This window comes from Ambystoma mexicanum, chromosome 5p, assembly GCF_040938575.1.
Source record: "Ambystoma mexicanum isolate Mex_15411 chromosome 5p, UKY_AmexF1_1, whole genome shotgun sequence".
Lineage (NCBI taxonomy): Eukaryota > Metazoa > Chordata > Amphibia > Caudata > Ambystomatidae > Ambystoma > Ambystoma mexicanum.
Window position 1 is genome coordinate 1,079,090,315 of NC_090930.1, and position 16,244 is coordinate 1,079,106,558.

The window sequence follows — 16,244 nt, forward strand, 5'->3', positions numbered from 1 at the left end:
CTTTCTTGCTTTCATTTTCATCAAGCCCTCCTAAATTCATCAACATCTATCCCCCATGTTCTACACAAAAGGGAGCCTGTCTTGTACCAAGGGTTTGTGACATAGGTGGTGGTGTTTGCTAGCTCTGCCATTACATTCATGATGTCCAGGTTCTCCGAAGGGCTCAAGTGCAATTTGTGAAAATACTCGAGAAACCTAAGTTCTGCCCGAACACCAATATGTAAAACCCCAGCTTCAAAGGCAAGAGAAAGCCCCAGGGTGCTAAGGATCAGACCCAACAGCTTCCTCAAATGGATCTGCAAAACGCGATCCAGGGCCATACTGCTTCTACTGCTGCAAATTTTGCTGCCATGAAAAACAGAAGAATAAACCTTTACTTCCAACACCTGGATGCATTTATCAAAGCGGAAGCCACCATATTTATGATAAAATCTGTTTAAGCTACCCAGGCTTGTCCGTAGGCGGCTTTCTAATGGCTTCAAGTGAGCAGACCACGAACACATACTCGAAAGCAAGGCGTCTAAATAGCAATATGATTGGACCACGTTAATATTAACATTATTTATAGACCATTTGTACTTCCTTTTATTAGTGCGGAAAACCACTATCTTTGTTTTCTTGTCGTGAAGAGAAAACCTGGACTAATCAGTATGACCCTATGTTCCTGTAGTATGAATGCTCCAGCCCCTCAGTTGATGACCTCTTGCTACAGCCCTCTCGTGCCCCATTGGGCCCGCCCTATTTTGACTTCTAAACCTATCTCCCACAGGACAGGCAAAAGTACCAAGAACGTGGCCTGAGCTGTCGTAGGCACAGAGAGAGAAAAAGAGGCTCGTCTTATGAAACGACTGTCTTGTGTGGTCACCATGCACCTCGCCCTCAAGCCTGCTTTAGGTAATCTGTGAGGCATTGTGTTTATGCATAACACACCAAGTAGCCTATTGTCTTTTTCTCTGACTAAATGTTAATTGACAATGGATAAACAGAACAAATTGTAAATAATTACCAATAACCGGTCGTAATTTCGTTCACATGCTTATTAATTTTGCTTTCACGTTGTGAATACGTAAATTATGAATACTTGTTTGTACATCCCTGCATATTAGAATTTTGGCAACCTCCTACGAATTAACACCACACACACCCAAATTAGAGCAACAGCAATGTAATCGAGCAACAACTACAGTTGTGCGTTGTTATTTATGCAGTTTTACAATGCTCTACATGTAAAACAAACTGGAAATTCTCAAAAAACGAGCACTCCCTCAGTTTACATTCGATTTGCATACATGTCAAGTGCCCTGAGATTTATTGCTGAAAATGTAAACGAACGAGTAGGCAGCAATTCAATGGCATCCAGAGCATAAGCATGAATAAACTAACATATGTGCACATCAGTTTGTATAACTATATGGGGGCTTCGCAAAACCCCCGCCATCTTTAAAAGCAGGCCTGCCGAGATGTATTTACTTTTTAATTATTATTGATGCCCTCGTCCCGCAGAGTTCAGTTCATAAAACATGTTTCATGCTGTATTGATGCAAATGCAATTTTGTTTCTAGAGAAAATGAAAAACGTTTGTACTAATAGAAAATAAGATAAACAAAACTCTGAATACGATATTGCTCAAAAATACAGAAATTATTGCCTATACGACATGACCCATTACCGCTGTCAGGTGACTACCCGAATCACTGTGAGAATAAAAGGGGAACCCCACCCAGGCACGGGTAGGAATTCCAAAAATTAAGACCTTGGGTCTTACTAGGAGGCTGGCGGTAGCCGAGCCTGTAATACAGGCATGGCTGCCGCCGGTATTTCTTTCTTCCAGCACTCAGGAAACGGCAATTACTGGGTCATTACGGCCTTGACAGACCCGGTAATTGCCCATTCCTGGGCACCTGAGAATATTCTTCCCCATTCCCATTTGAGCCTAATAGGGCTCAATGGGAATGAAGAAGCCGGATGCACCGGCACTGTTATAAATGGTGCCGGTGCATCCAACATGCCCTTCTCACGGATGTCGGTACAGCCGCCAGGTCAGACCTGGCAGCCGCAATGGCACCCGTGAGCAGAACTAGTAGTTTGCCGGTCCAGGAACTACGGTACCAGCATGCTTATCAGTACCGTAGTACTGGTAGAGAAACTTGGTAAGGAAATGAAAAGCAAAATGATAAGCAAAAGTATGTAGACTTGCCTAAATTTGTACAGCTTGTCTGAACTTGTTTAATTACTGTAGCATGGCATTTTTTTTACAAGGCATCAAGGAAAAAGCAAAGATGATACGTTTCACTAGGTGGCCAGACTGTCTTACATTGTCTCACCTGTCTTAACATATTTTGTTATTCCAAATCTATCTCTGGCACACAGATTTCCAGCTGCATTGGCCACAATTGGCAGGCTAACAGACGCCCTCCGGACTTTATGCCATCAATGCAATACTTTTCTGTCAAACTGGTAAAGGTAATTTTCCTGTAACTCCCTCCCTCCCCACTACCGCCCTCTCTCTACTCCACACAACAGCTCTACCCCTTGTCTCTCTATCCCAAAACCTCTCTTTAAACAACCCACATACCTTACTGTCTCTCTCTCTCTCTCTCTCTCTCTCTCTCTCTCCCTCTCTCACTAAACCAGCACCTACACCATCTCTCTCATAAACCAACCCCTCTTTCTACCTCACTCATTCTGAGCACCCTCTATTCGCTCTCTCTTGTCAAGATGCCCCCACCATGTGACACTCTCTACCCCACCCACCCTAATCACCCTATCTTTAGATCCACCCACCCAACCAACTTTCGTACTCCAACTAGCCTCTCTCTACCACCGCCATGCACCTTACTCCCTTTCTCTACCCAACCCACCCTACCCCCAACACGTTATGACACTCATCCATCTTACTCTCTATCTCTCTCTACCCATGTAATCTACTCATTCTCCCTTTACCCATTCCACTCCCCCTACCCTATCTCTCTCTAAGCCCCAACCACATATACCCCATTGCTCTATCCAAGTCACCCATACTACACTCTTTACACGCCCCTCACAACATACACCTGTTTGCTATTGCCCCTCCCACTCACTGTAAACCCCTCTCTCGTCACAACCAACCTATATCTACCCCATGCACCATATTCTCTGCTCTCTCTCTACCTCACCCTACCAGGCTATCCCTTTAATACTGACCCACCCTGCCCACTTCTCATAACCCTCTTTATCTACTCCACCCAGCCACAACAACCCCTTCTCTCTAAAACATCCACCCCACCTCTAGCTTTACCTTGCCCCCCACTTGGTGCACCCCGCCCACCTTGCCCACTTTCTCTACCCCATTGACCCAAACTCATCTCTCTCTACCCCACCCACACTACAACCTCGCTCTTTACAACACCCACCCTGATCCCCTCTCCCCTCCCTACCCACCCTACCCTCTCTCTGTACCCCATCCATACACCATACTCCACTTTCTCTCTACCCCACCTACCCTACCACCTTTTCTCCCTATTGCACCCACCCACCCTACTCAGCTCTGCCTACCTCAACTGCCCCACCCAAAGACCTATCTCCTTGTTTATGTCTCCTCCATCCACCCACAGATCTGCCTGGCACCCATTTCTATAGATCTGCCCCCACCCTCATTTCTCTCTATCTCATATGCCACTAAACCTCACCATTGTCTATCCATATCCCACTCATCCCTGTTACCAAACTGACCTTAACCATCACTGTACCTCACACATCTGTCCCAATACCTCACCCTAACTGCCCCTTCTTCCACCTGACCTCATTCATCACTGTTGCCTCTCATCCCACCAAACCCACCCTTCATTGTCCCCATCTACCTGACCACAGCACCCGTCAGATGTAACCTCAAAATGTCCTCCACCTACCACACCTCACCTCACTCCATACCTACCATCACCCTACCTCACATGTTCCTGCCATTCTAACTGCTACCTGCTTCTCCCACCTCATCTCACCTCTTCTCCCTTCCAGCGTAGCTCACACTTTCAGCACAACCCCTAGCTCCACTAATCATACCTCACTCCTGCACACCTCTGCAAGTTAGTGTTAGCTGACATATAACATTAGTAATAGCAATGACAACAGGTCTTTGGTACACAACAGTGAAGAACATTCATTCTGCTAAGTCTTTAACCAATGCCTTGTGTCTGCAAACTTTAACTTGCTGGCATGTTTGGAATTTCTGGGTAAGTAAAGGCCAGATATGCACTGCAATCGTAGTTGTGAATGTGAAATGCAAAAAGAATTGCAAGCAGCAAAACTATTGGCGTTGTCAATGCTTGTTTATCATAGTATTTGCTATAAACTTGCAGCCATTATTTTGCTCTGGTGGTCATACATGTGTTATTATAATTGTTCTTTTATAACGTGCTTCATGTCTGTAATGATTCAGGCAACCTCTTGGGAGTAGAAGCAATGCTTAAAGGTTTTCAGGTCATTCAGTTCTTTTAAAATCATATGCTGACTTTAGAGTCACCATTAAATCCATATGGTGCCTCTGCTATTGCACTATACAAGAGAAAATTCAGTGAGCTGCTTTGTTTGCTTCTTGTACTCAGCAGGGGTTTATCGTGATGCTGGAGGTACTCGTAAGTGGAAGAGAAGACTGTCCAGCAGCAGTAACGCAGAATGAACTATCTGAAAAGTCGTGTGTTCAATATATAGTTCCCCAAGTATCAGAGTTGTTTCTGTTACTGAACGTGCATATGGGACAATTTGTGGATCAGCTGTCTAAGTGCTGCCCAGGAGGGGGGTGTCATGCTGTTGGAAGAACTTCTTTAAAGTGTGAAGTGAGTTGGGCCAGAGGCCTGAAAATAATTGAACTATAGAACAAAGACTTTTCCTATATTTCATCAATATATGGGCAACTCATAACTCTCCATTGCTGACACTAGTTAACCTTGTCACACATCCAGATATGCATTGCATTTAGGAAAGCTCAGGGATTATTGAATATTAGGCGATTGTCAGAGAATATCTCCTGTGCAATCATACATTCTAGGGCATTGTATCTTAAGTATATTTCTCAAAGTTTTCCTCACAGCACAGGGGTATTTATACTCAATCTTTGTTTGTCTATTAAAGGCCAAGGCAGGTAGTAACATAACATTGAAAGCTCCATGTAACTCTGCCAAGTAAACTCTGTTCCCAGTGTGCCCCCTGCTTTAAGAACTAATCCCCGGCAATCTGGTTCTCTCTTGGGAAAGGTTTCTGTGTTTGACTCCCCCAGGAAAAGAACTACACCCAGGTGGAACTCCAATCATCACTTCTCCTGCCAGACAAGCTTTGTTACTCTGCAGTTTTCTACTATTATTTACTCAATTTCCTGTGTTTTTGGTCTTAAATACTTAAACTCCACCCATGCGGAATGATTGACTAAGCAGTTTCTCATTGGATGGGGCCTATGATCGGTTCTCTTCAGACACTGCCCCTCCCAATTATTACCCCCTGTATTTTGATTGTCCCAATCTATTTAGCCATTTGACATGTGGGGGGGGGGTGGGCAACTCGGGGAGTGGTTGTTCTCTTGGAGACCATAATTATGATAAAATTGGAATGACATCTATTTTTCTCCTCATCATTTTAGGTAACTATTGGTACTATTGCTGAAGTCGACATATTCAGGATCACAAGAATATTCTGCATTTCTGGACATCCTTCATGTTCCAATATCTAGTAATGTGAGAACGTTTATGAAATTAAATATGTGAATGTATTAATAATTCACACTTATTAATATATCCTGTTTAGAATGTGTGATGTAGAGAGATTTGCTGAATTCAAATATGTTTTCAGTTTTCATATCAAGTGAAGCTCTCAAACGTTAGAGCTGATAGTATCATTTCATTCCTTTAGGGCTTTTAAATTGAATACATTTACTACATTTTTCAAAAGCTATTCATTGCAATTTTTATGGAAGTTCCATCATTACCATAAATGTGCTGAACAAATGCTCTGAGACCCAGGCCATGAAGCAGACTCACAATTGATGACACTTTCATCCTAATTCATGGATTTATTTGCGTGAAAATCGTAGATTTCCGTGCCTTTCTGCCAAAAAATCCCTGTTTGAAGTATGGGGATTTTTGGGCAGAAAGGCGTGCAAATCTGCGTTTTTCATGCAAAAAAATCCATGAATCAGGCTATTTATTGCTTTGTCTATGTCCAAAGGGTCAGTGCTGTATGGAGATTTGGGGCCAGACAAGTGACATTTTACCCTAGAGCGAGTGAAACTTTTCAGTTTATTAGCACTAAGGCAAAGTATGCCCTAGTGCACAACCTATTCATTCAATGCATTTTTGTAGTGGGGAAAAGATTGCCCTAGTGCTAATACTGTTCCATATCAGCACTAGGTCAAACTTTGCCTTGGTGCCAAAATACTGTTCTGTGTTATCATTAAGGCAAACATTGCCCTGGAGTAAAAATGCGTTGAAAGAATATGTTTTTGTCATTGGGAAACTTTGCCCTATTGCTAATTCTGTGAAAAGATGCATAAGCACCGCCGGTGCCAAGTTTTAGTAAGTTTGCCTCTTTTTAAGCATTATTTTACTAAAGGAACAAGCCCATTGTTTTTTGGCTCAGCTTCCCTCGTAATTTGTGAGGCTCCCCGAAAATACCTTTTTTTCAATGTAAGGAGTTTCATTACTTGTATTTTTTATATATGATCTGAATATCCTCAGCTGTGTCAAGCTCTTGGCTGGAGGTAAAACAGTGAACCCCTACAGAAAACCTATATTTTGCCAGTCTGGGAAAAGTGCTGGTCATGGAATTATAGACACTTTTACTGGCATTTTTCCTGTACCATCAGCTTATAATGACCCCATTTGAATCAGTGTTATATAAAGAAACAGGCACAGACATTAACAATGTAAGTCTTTGACAGGAATTGGATGCAAATAAAATATTGTTATATTGCCCGTTTTGCAATGACAATTACAACATGGAAAAGAAAATTACTTTTGAATGCTGCATTGGTAAATAAAGCCAGCAACACGGCCTAGGAGGCAAACTTGCATTCCTTCCCCCCACCCACAGCAGAACAACAAAAGGACAATGGAAGGCTTGCTTTCCCATGAGAAAATTGTAGAAAATTGTAAACACTGGTTTGCATTTTATCATGCTAATGTTTGTCTTGTCCTAAAAAAAAAGGCATTCGCATTAAAACAAATGTTTCCTCTTTACTTCTACCAACTGCCACAGGGTCTATGGTAAAATATTCTCATAAATACAACAAATGTTCTCTCGGAAGCAGTCTATAGTGGTCTGTTCTTCAAATAATCTGATTTTACCATCAGCCAGGTTTCATAGGCTAATGTGATTCACACCTTGGGAGGCTTGGAGTGTGATTTAAGTCACAGAAAGTGCTTGCTTTATTTCAAGAGGCGGGGAGCTGGGTCAACGAATAGCTATGAATAACTGGATTGTAAATTACATTTGCCATGACAACCTGATTTCTAAGGAGTCATAACTGCTCCAACTCTGATTCCAGATGTTCTGTTACCAGGCAGAGGAACTGGGGATGCCATTTAATATTTGGTTAACGTAGGAGAAAAACTGCCTTTTAAATTTTTCATATGGAATCAAAGTTTCAATTGTAACTGTGGAACGGAATGTAGTAGTAGCACATTCATTAAAAAAAAAAATCAGGTTGAAAGTTCTACTAACTGCATATAAAACAATACTTAATTGAAATGTGTTTAATTATGTAAATTAGGTGAATGTTGATATTTTCACACAGAAACAACTAAGTATACGTTCCATACTTGACAGGGATAATGATTGGGTCTCTAACATCAGGTGGGCAACCAAGCCCTCCACTAGTACAAGTCATCCACAATGTCACAAATGACACGTCTTGGTTATACAAACTATAGGGCTCTCTGTTACATGGCTCTCTGTAATTGGTTGGCACCCTCATACCCCTCTGTAATATTCCACACATGCTAGCAGCAATCAGGCTGGTACCCCAAGTACTTGTGGGCTGGTCTTGACCATAGCTTCCAACCCAATTAGTCTGACATCCCATCACTCTTGCAGTCGGCCAGTCAATTACGCTTTGATCTTGGCCTTGTAAATGTGCTCTGTGCCTGAGAATAAAAGGAGTATAGACATAGTTTGTCCCTTGGTTTCAGTGTAGCTCAACCCAATGTCTATTTTCATCTGACCATGTGACTGGAGACCACATTTCAGAGCTTTTTGCTTTATTAAATACTTTTAAATGATGAACCTCTGATGTCTTCTGTGTTCTTCCACCCCACCTTAGACAGGGGCTTGTTCTTTTCACACATTTTGTAGCTACTGAATGAACGCTCAGGCTCACAGTGGCCTCGACTTCTTGGTGCTGGACCAGCCAAGCCTTTCTTGAATTCTCCTCCGCCATTAGCTGGTTTCCAACTGCACCAAACTGAAATCCTGTCTTCCCAAGGTGTCCAGACTCTGCTAAAGTGCATTGTGGAACATCCATATTCCAAGCATTCCTATGTATATACATTGGTGCATCGCTGCAAACTATTCCCTACGTAGCCAGCCTCAAGATTAATTTGTCTGCTTGTGTTACTGCATCTGTACAATTGTAAAATGGCTTTGTATTTTCTTCATCGTTTCTGTAGTATGAGGATCTTCATCTCAAGCCTGAAGTGTTGCTCATCTTTAACCCCTCCTTCTTAGACCCTGTAGGATGCCTATGTTCCTCATCCTTTTGGCTCTTTTCTGAGTGTGTCAGCCCTGGTTTGCATGATGTCACCAGTCTTCTTTTTCACTCATTTTCACACTTCTTCTGGGATTTCGTTCAAATGGCCATCATATCTTTGTGAATGCATATATGGTTTCCTTAGTAGATACCTAATTTCCATGGTTTTCTGCAGTACAGGCATTCTCATTGGTACTGCACGTGTCTCAACTCCCGATTCCCAACATATCAGCAACATGGGGATCAAGCTTTTCGTGGAGGTCCTTGACTCCTTCCCTACACTCCCCCCTCTGGGCGATCCATCAACCACACTCTCATCAGTCTTCGCATCTAGTCATCCTCGTCTGATTAAGTGCTTCTTTGGGACCAATTTATTTATGACTCCTTTCAGTCATCCTGCTGATTTTGCATGCTCATCTTGCATCCAGGACATAAGCATGCTTGGTCAATTGGGACTGCAGTAGATACACTTCCCCACATACCTCTTGTGATTCATTGGGTACAGGAATTTTGTTCCCTCAGGTGCATTGATGCTGGGCTCACATCACAGTCTCTGATCTCTTCATCTGTCAACTCTTTAGGTTCACATCCTGATTCTACATCAATCACAATCTTCATCCCTACTGCCTTCTTTGCAGTATTCTTGCATTGTGTGATTATTATCCTGATCACACAAAATCCAAACATGATCATTACCAGCAGAGCTACCAGAAATTTGAAAATGTTCGCCATCCATTGGTGTACCCATGAAAAGATTGATCCAAACCAACTGTCATCAGCAATGTCTTCCACCTCATCTACCATCTTGGTGTGCAAGTTTGTCAGCAACGATATGGCCTCTGTCAAGGTGCCATTCTTGTCATCATTAGCAGGTATACATGTGCAACATAATTCTACAATTTTGGCACAAACACCTCCATCCATAGCTCTGATCATGTCCAGGATATATCTATTTTGTAGAGTCATACGTTGTATGGCTCTCAGCTCCTCCTTGATTGCATTGAATCCTTTTATGGTGGTGTTGATCATCTGCAAAAGCTCCCATCTGGTTATCTGTGACCATTTGGTATTTACTGCCGTCTGGATCCTGGGCATAAAGATTGTCGGGAATATTGATGAAGTATGACTGAACAATCTGTGTTCATATGGAATGGCATCAAAGGCTTCTATCGACTTAGCTGAGAAATAATTCCCCATCTTCATTTGATTTAGGAGCTCAACAGATCTCTTCTTCCTCAGGTGAGCATCTGCTTTTGGAAACTCACCAATGTCCAAGTCACTTTTAGGAATCACCAATGCTGGAACATGAACTATCACTATAGAACACAGTCCTCCCCAATCTCGGGGCAGCTTCAAGTAAGCTCTGGATCCACAGGCCCAGTAGTGATTCATTATCACCGATGTCCTGCCCTTCATTCCTGGCACATCAAAGATTTGTCTGCATTATTTATTTTCTCCAAATTTTCTCATGCCATTGTTCCTGAAGTATATCTCTTCACTAGCCAAAGGCACTATCTGCAACGGACCTCCTTTGTCTTCGACCCACGTCAAAAGCTTTTCAGGCCTTGGCCATAAAAGTTTACATAATTGTTTGTGTTTTCTACAGCTGATTTGTGCGATCCCTGTGTTGCATGTGCTTTGCATATAATCACATCTTCTTCCCATCTGGCTGGAGAAAGCACTGTTCCCCAGATCTGCATCTGACCTATTTCTTTACATCTTCAAACTTCTTCATCAGTTCTTCCTTGACATTTTAGTCTTCTGTTTATTTTCCATTTAATTCCTCCATGCAAGGCTTTTCATTACTTATCACATGATTTTTGGTGTGTGCTCTTTTCTTTATATCTTTCACAAAATCATCTTCATCTGTGCTGACCTTTCTGTTACCCATATCAGAGATGTTGTTCGGCCCTGGAATTCACCTATTGTAAGGCAGAGTGCAAGGTGAGTCAAACAGTGTGCTGTCTACACATCTATTTCAACGGCTATGAACAGCTTAGACTTTCCCATAGTATAAGGCAGGAGTGCATATATATAACAATCCACTTCTGAAGTTCTCATTCCCACCTCTTTCATGTGTTGACACCACATGTTGTTCTGCAAATGTTCTACACTGTGAAGATAATTATTTAACTCATAATAATCTTCTCTTATACCTCTCTTAGGCCTCTTTCTTTGTCTTTCTCTAAGACTCTATATCTGGCGTTGAGTAAGGATATCTATAAGAGTCCTTCGTGCATAAGGATTTCTAGGGATAACTTCCACAAAAATAGATACCTATACGTGAGCTACTGGAGTAGGGCAATCACATAGGGCCTTGGTTTTCATAAAACTGTAACATCTGTACTTTCCTTTTGTGCAGGAATAAACACGGGAACTACTGCTCTCTTTGGACCAACATAATAAACAGTATGTATTGTGAGCAACAAAAAGTATTGGTACACTTAATTCTTCAGGTTCGGTTGTTGTATGGTCTGTGTTCTGAGACCGACACCCCATCCATGTGACTTGATCTGAAATAACAGAGATACTCATGGTCATACATGTTAAGTACGCACATAGCTCATCTCCTAACAGTTCTGCAGTTGTCTGGGCATCACTCCTAGTCCTCGATGGAGGAGTTAGAGGTGTTCCTATTTGCCTCCCTGTAACTGGTTTGTGGAGTGTGAGGTGGTGGTCAGAGCCTGGCGGATTTGTTAATGCATGAAATGCAAGGCGCAGGGAATGCAGCCATTCCTTTTTTAGCATTAGTTTCAATTTAGCTATCCTCTCTTTGAGTAGACCGCTGAGCCTCTCACATATCGTGTTCACTTGCGGGTGATAAGCAGAAGAAAATATATGTTTTATGCTGAGTAATAAGCTACTTTGCTTGAACACCTTGTTCACGAAATGGAGGCCATTATCTGATCTCAACACCTCACATATTCCCCATCTAGGAAATACTTCTTGGACTAAGAAGAGCAGCGCAAGTGGCGACAGGGTGTGTGCATGGACCGGCCTCGATCCACCTAGAAAAGGGGCACACCACCACTATCATATACCTAGATCCATTACAGACCTGCAGCATATCAACATAGTCGATATGTAAATGCTGAAAAAAACCATGTGGTCGAGGAATAACTCCTCTAACTGTTCTTAGCATGTGCCCAGCAGTAAACTTTTGACATATGATGCAATTTACTACATAAAAAGCAACGTTTTCTAAGAGGTTTGGTACAAACCAGTCATTCACAATTGTTGCTGCTTGGCTCTCCCTAGTGACATGAACAGGGTAGTGTAGCTGTCTAACATCACCACAATGTCTCAGAAAGGGATAAAGAACACCCCCTCCTTATCCACAGGTCTTTCTCGTCATGTGGGGCTCCACCTTGAACTTCCATCAATTGTGTTTGTGATGAATGGTTAAAGCTTTCATCAGAATCATCATCACAACCATTCTCTCTTTCACATCAGGCATACCAATACTCATTATGTTAGGTGAATATGCAACTCTTTTTGCCTCTTCGTTTGTGGCTTGGTTTCCACGTGAAATAAAGTCTGTTATTTTAGTGTGTGCTGCGCACTTAACTATCGTGAGGGTTACTGGGAGTTGTAGCGCTTTAATAAGTCTGTCTACTTATGCAGCGTGTTGCACTGGAATGCCATCTGCTCGTAGGTAGCCCCATCTTTTCCAATCTGCTAGCCCTGCGTGCATGGTTGACGTCACTTAGGCAGAGTCACTGTACACTGTTTTTCTCAGTCTACGTGTTTCTCAAGCGTGACAATCAGCACCACTAATTCTGAAGCCTTTGCTGAAAAGTGAGACGTAGTCGTGCACTTGACATTACTTCAAATTCCCCATTAGCTACTATGTTTTACCACAGTGGCACCTGAATGCCTTTCTGCATCAGTTAGATCGATCTTCAAATAACCATTAATAAAGAGAATCTCCCCAGCTGCTAGAGAATTTTCCTTGACTTTTGGGATCTCGTCATAGAATTCTTCATAATTCGAGCAATATGTGCTTGCTTTCTCGTCCTCTGCTAATGGCCAGCTACAAACGTGGAAGGGTTTACTGTCTTACATATTTTAATCGTTTGATTCAATATAACCACCTCATAAGTAGGAGCTCTTTGAGATGTCAGTGTACCCTTAGGTTTCTCCAAAACAGCAAACAAAGTATGTTCAACAAATAACATCATGTAACACCCCATTACTATGCTGGGAGACTTCTTAATAGGGAACACTGCTGCTGCCAGCGATTGTTCACAAGGGAAGTGACCCCTCATTACTGGGTCAAAAATCCCACTGTAATATGCTGCGTGCTTGTACCCCAACATAGTTCTGTGTGAGTATTGCCATAATTACAGTTCCATTTGTGTGTGAAAATAACAATTATTCCTCAGAATAATAAGGAATCCCTAAAACTGGAGCTGATCAAATTGGCTTTTTTAACTCATCAAACCGCTCCTCCATTTTCTCAGTCCATTCAATGTTTTCCTGATTGTCGTGGGCCTTTTCAAGGCCTACAACAATGGCCTTGTGTATGAACTATAATTGAATACAGATGCAATGACATAATTGCACAATCTGAAACATTGTTGCATTTGCTTTATGTGTATGATTTTGAGGTTTTCAAAATCCCCTCAGCCCTTTCAGGTGTAACTTTCTTTCCTTCATGTGAGATTTACTGTTGTATGTATAACACCTTTTGTTGGCAATACTGCGATTTCTCTTTGTCCATCTCATATCCCTTCTCTGCTAGAATAGTCATTAACTGATCTGAGTCACGTCTGCACTCTTCTTCTGATGTGCTGCAGACTGAAATATCATCTATGTATTGCAGCACAACACTTTGCAAATCAATATTGCTTAGGTCCATCTGCAGGACCCTATTGAAAATCGATGGTGACTCACAATACCCTTGAGGTAATCTTGTGCTTTTCAGCTTAGTCTGACAGAACGTAAATGACATCAGATCTTGGCAACGGGATTGAGAAAGCACATTTTTCAAGTCAATCACCAATCACAGTAAAATATCACGCCTCAACTGGGATACTACATAGGATTGTCGCCGGATTAGGAACTAGAGGAAACTCTGCTTCTACAATCTGATTAATTGGTTTCATATCTTGAATTAAATGCCACAACGTCCCCTTAGATTTTTTTATAGAGTATAATGCAGTATTGCATGGTGACTCTGACGTCACCAAGATGCCCTGATCCATCATGACCAATATTGTCTTAAAAATACCCTTCTCTGACTCTCGAGACATGGGATACTTCCTTGCGCGAGGTAAAACTGCTCCCGGCTTCAATTTAATCTTAACTTCTCCAACCCCCTTCAACAGGCCTACATCATAGGGGCACCTAGTCCATAAAGAAACTGCCACATTCCCCATATCTTCATCAAAAAAATGCGGGACGCTGCCGCACTATCAACGTTTTCTGTGGCACCTCGCATCTTTCTGTCCTTATCCAATATGTAATGCTCATCTCGAACACTACTTCGTCAACTGACGGATCGAATTGAATATATCCTCGTCAGTGATGTCAGTCAATCTGTAACCTTCCTCAATAGCAATCACTGTGCTCCATGGCCTGCCTTGATCCCAGCCTTCAAGCTTGGCCAATCCTCCTCGCACTACAGCTGCTTGTAATTCCAGGGGAAAAATGTGTCCCCCCTCTTCGTTCATATGTGGGATGTATTGACCCACTTTTGCTTTGCCATGCGGCATCCCTGTGTTCTGATAGTGCCAGAAATCCTAAAATGGCCACAAAACCCTTGTGTGCACCAAAATCACTGAAAATCGCACTTTGCAACATGAAAAGATGGCGGCCCAATCTACCATGCATGTTGTCAGTGGTGGAACAGAGATCTCACTCCTGAAACATGTCACTGGGCTTCACAACAAGTAAAAATGGAGCACAGAGGGAAAAGCATTGCTTTGCTGAAAGAAATAAAAAATCTTGCTTTTAAATCCTTTTTTTCTTGGTTGCTGAAACTGCAGAATGCCGATACAAGACACCCTCAAACATCCAATATTCTTGCTGGGTGCTACAATTAATTTAGTTCAATAAATCATTGTGATATTACAATGTCCTGGAAAGCTGAATTTGTCATAAAAACATCCTCAGCAAAAGTTGCCTGCCTGTGGAATCTGTCAAAATCTGGGCGCATTACCCTCGGCCGCCTGAATGACAGCTGTCAGAAGCCTGCCTGATTAACCTTAAAAATGTATAAGCTGAAAGCAAATGTTTGCAATTTAAGTGGCCTGTTACTGAGAGTAACCTATGTTGTAACTGTTTAATCCCATGGTTACCTAGAATGAGAATTCTAGCTGATATTTTGAAATCCCAAGTTTGGTTAAGCTAAGGAAAATTGCAACAGAATTAACATTAAATTTAAGCCTGGCTGAGCTGCAAGAACTTGAAAGGCATGTTCCTTCCCAGAAGGAGGACACTTCACCTGAGCTGAAACTCACAGGGAGGTGCCAATTGCTGGGGAGCCAGAAGGAGACAATGGACTTCCTCCAACTCAAAGGAGTGCCAAGTATGAAGGGTAATAAATGGCCTGGGCCCAGGAGGAACTGGGAGGAGACTGCTTCTGAACTGCAGAGAGACAGAAGGAGGCAGTGACAAACAACCATTTGCTGCTTAACAAGAACAAAAGACACATTTTAACAAGACTGATAACTTACTGTGTAAAATTGTTAAAAACACAAAAACAACAGCATTGTTAATGTAAATATTGGCTGCACATTTTAAAAGGCGCCAGAACTCTGTGACATGTTCTAGGGAGAAACAGCGGAAAATGTGATATTACACAACATGTATCTTTGATAGAAGTATGAAACTTCATACACTTATGCCCATGTTCAACGCGCACATTTGTACACATTTTCTGATAAACTGGACATTGTATTCCTGATAAAAAGGGTGGAATTTGGTGCAAAGCAGACACAAGATCCTACAGCGACGGGGTTTTGTGGAGTAGCTACTACTCAAAATATCTGATCTACATAGGCGATGGTAATAGAGGTTGCATATGTGTAAGTATGTATTGGGCCTCGTTATACGGCTGGTGCTCCCGTAATGAAGGGGGTCATTCCGAGAGTGCCGATTAAGAGCTTCCCATAGCGGGACCCGGACCGCATGCCTGGTAAAACCAGGTGTGCTTTCCGGGTCCCGCGAGGGGAATAGGGGGGCAATAACGGGACAGATGTAATCTACCCGTTATTACCTCCCTCCCCATTCCCATCCCCCTATGGGGGCTCAAATGGGAATGGGGATGGGTTCCTGTAAGGAGGAATTACCAGGTCCTCCTATTTTGGAGTAACCCGGTAAGTCCCCATTGCAGGAAGCCGGTAATGGAGCCCGGAACGGAGTCAGCCATGGAGTTAATAGCTCCATGGCTACCTCCATTCTTGTAATGAGCCCCATTGTGTCAAAAGTAGATTTTTTGTTCAAGAGGCTAGGGGTGGACTATAGGCCTCATAAACTCACACCATTAAGGTGACACCCTGTTTCTCTCCTCCTATCAAGGTAGAGAGGA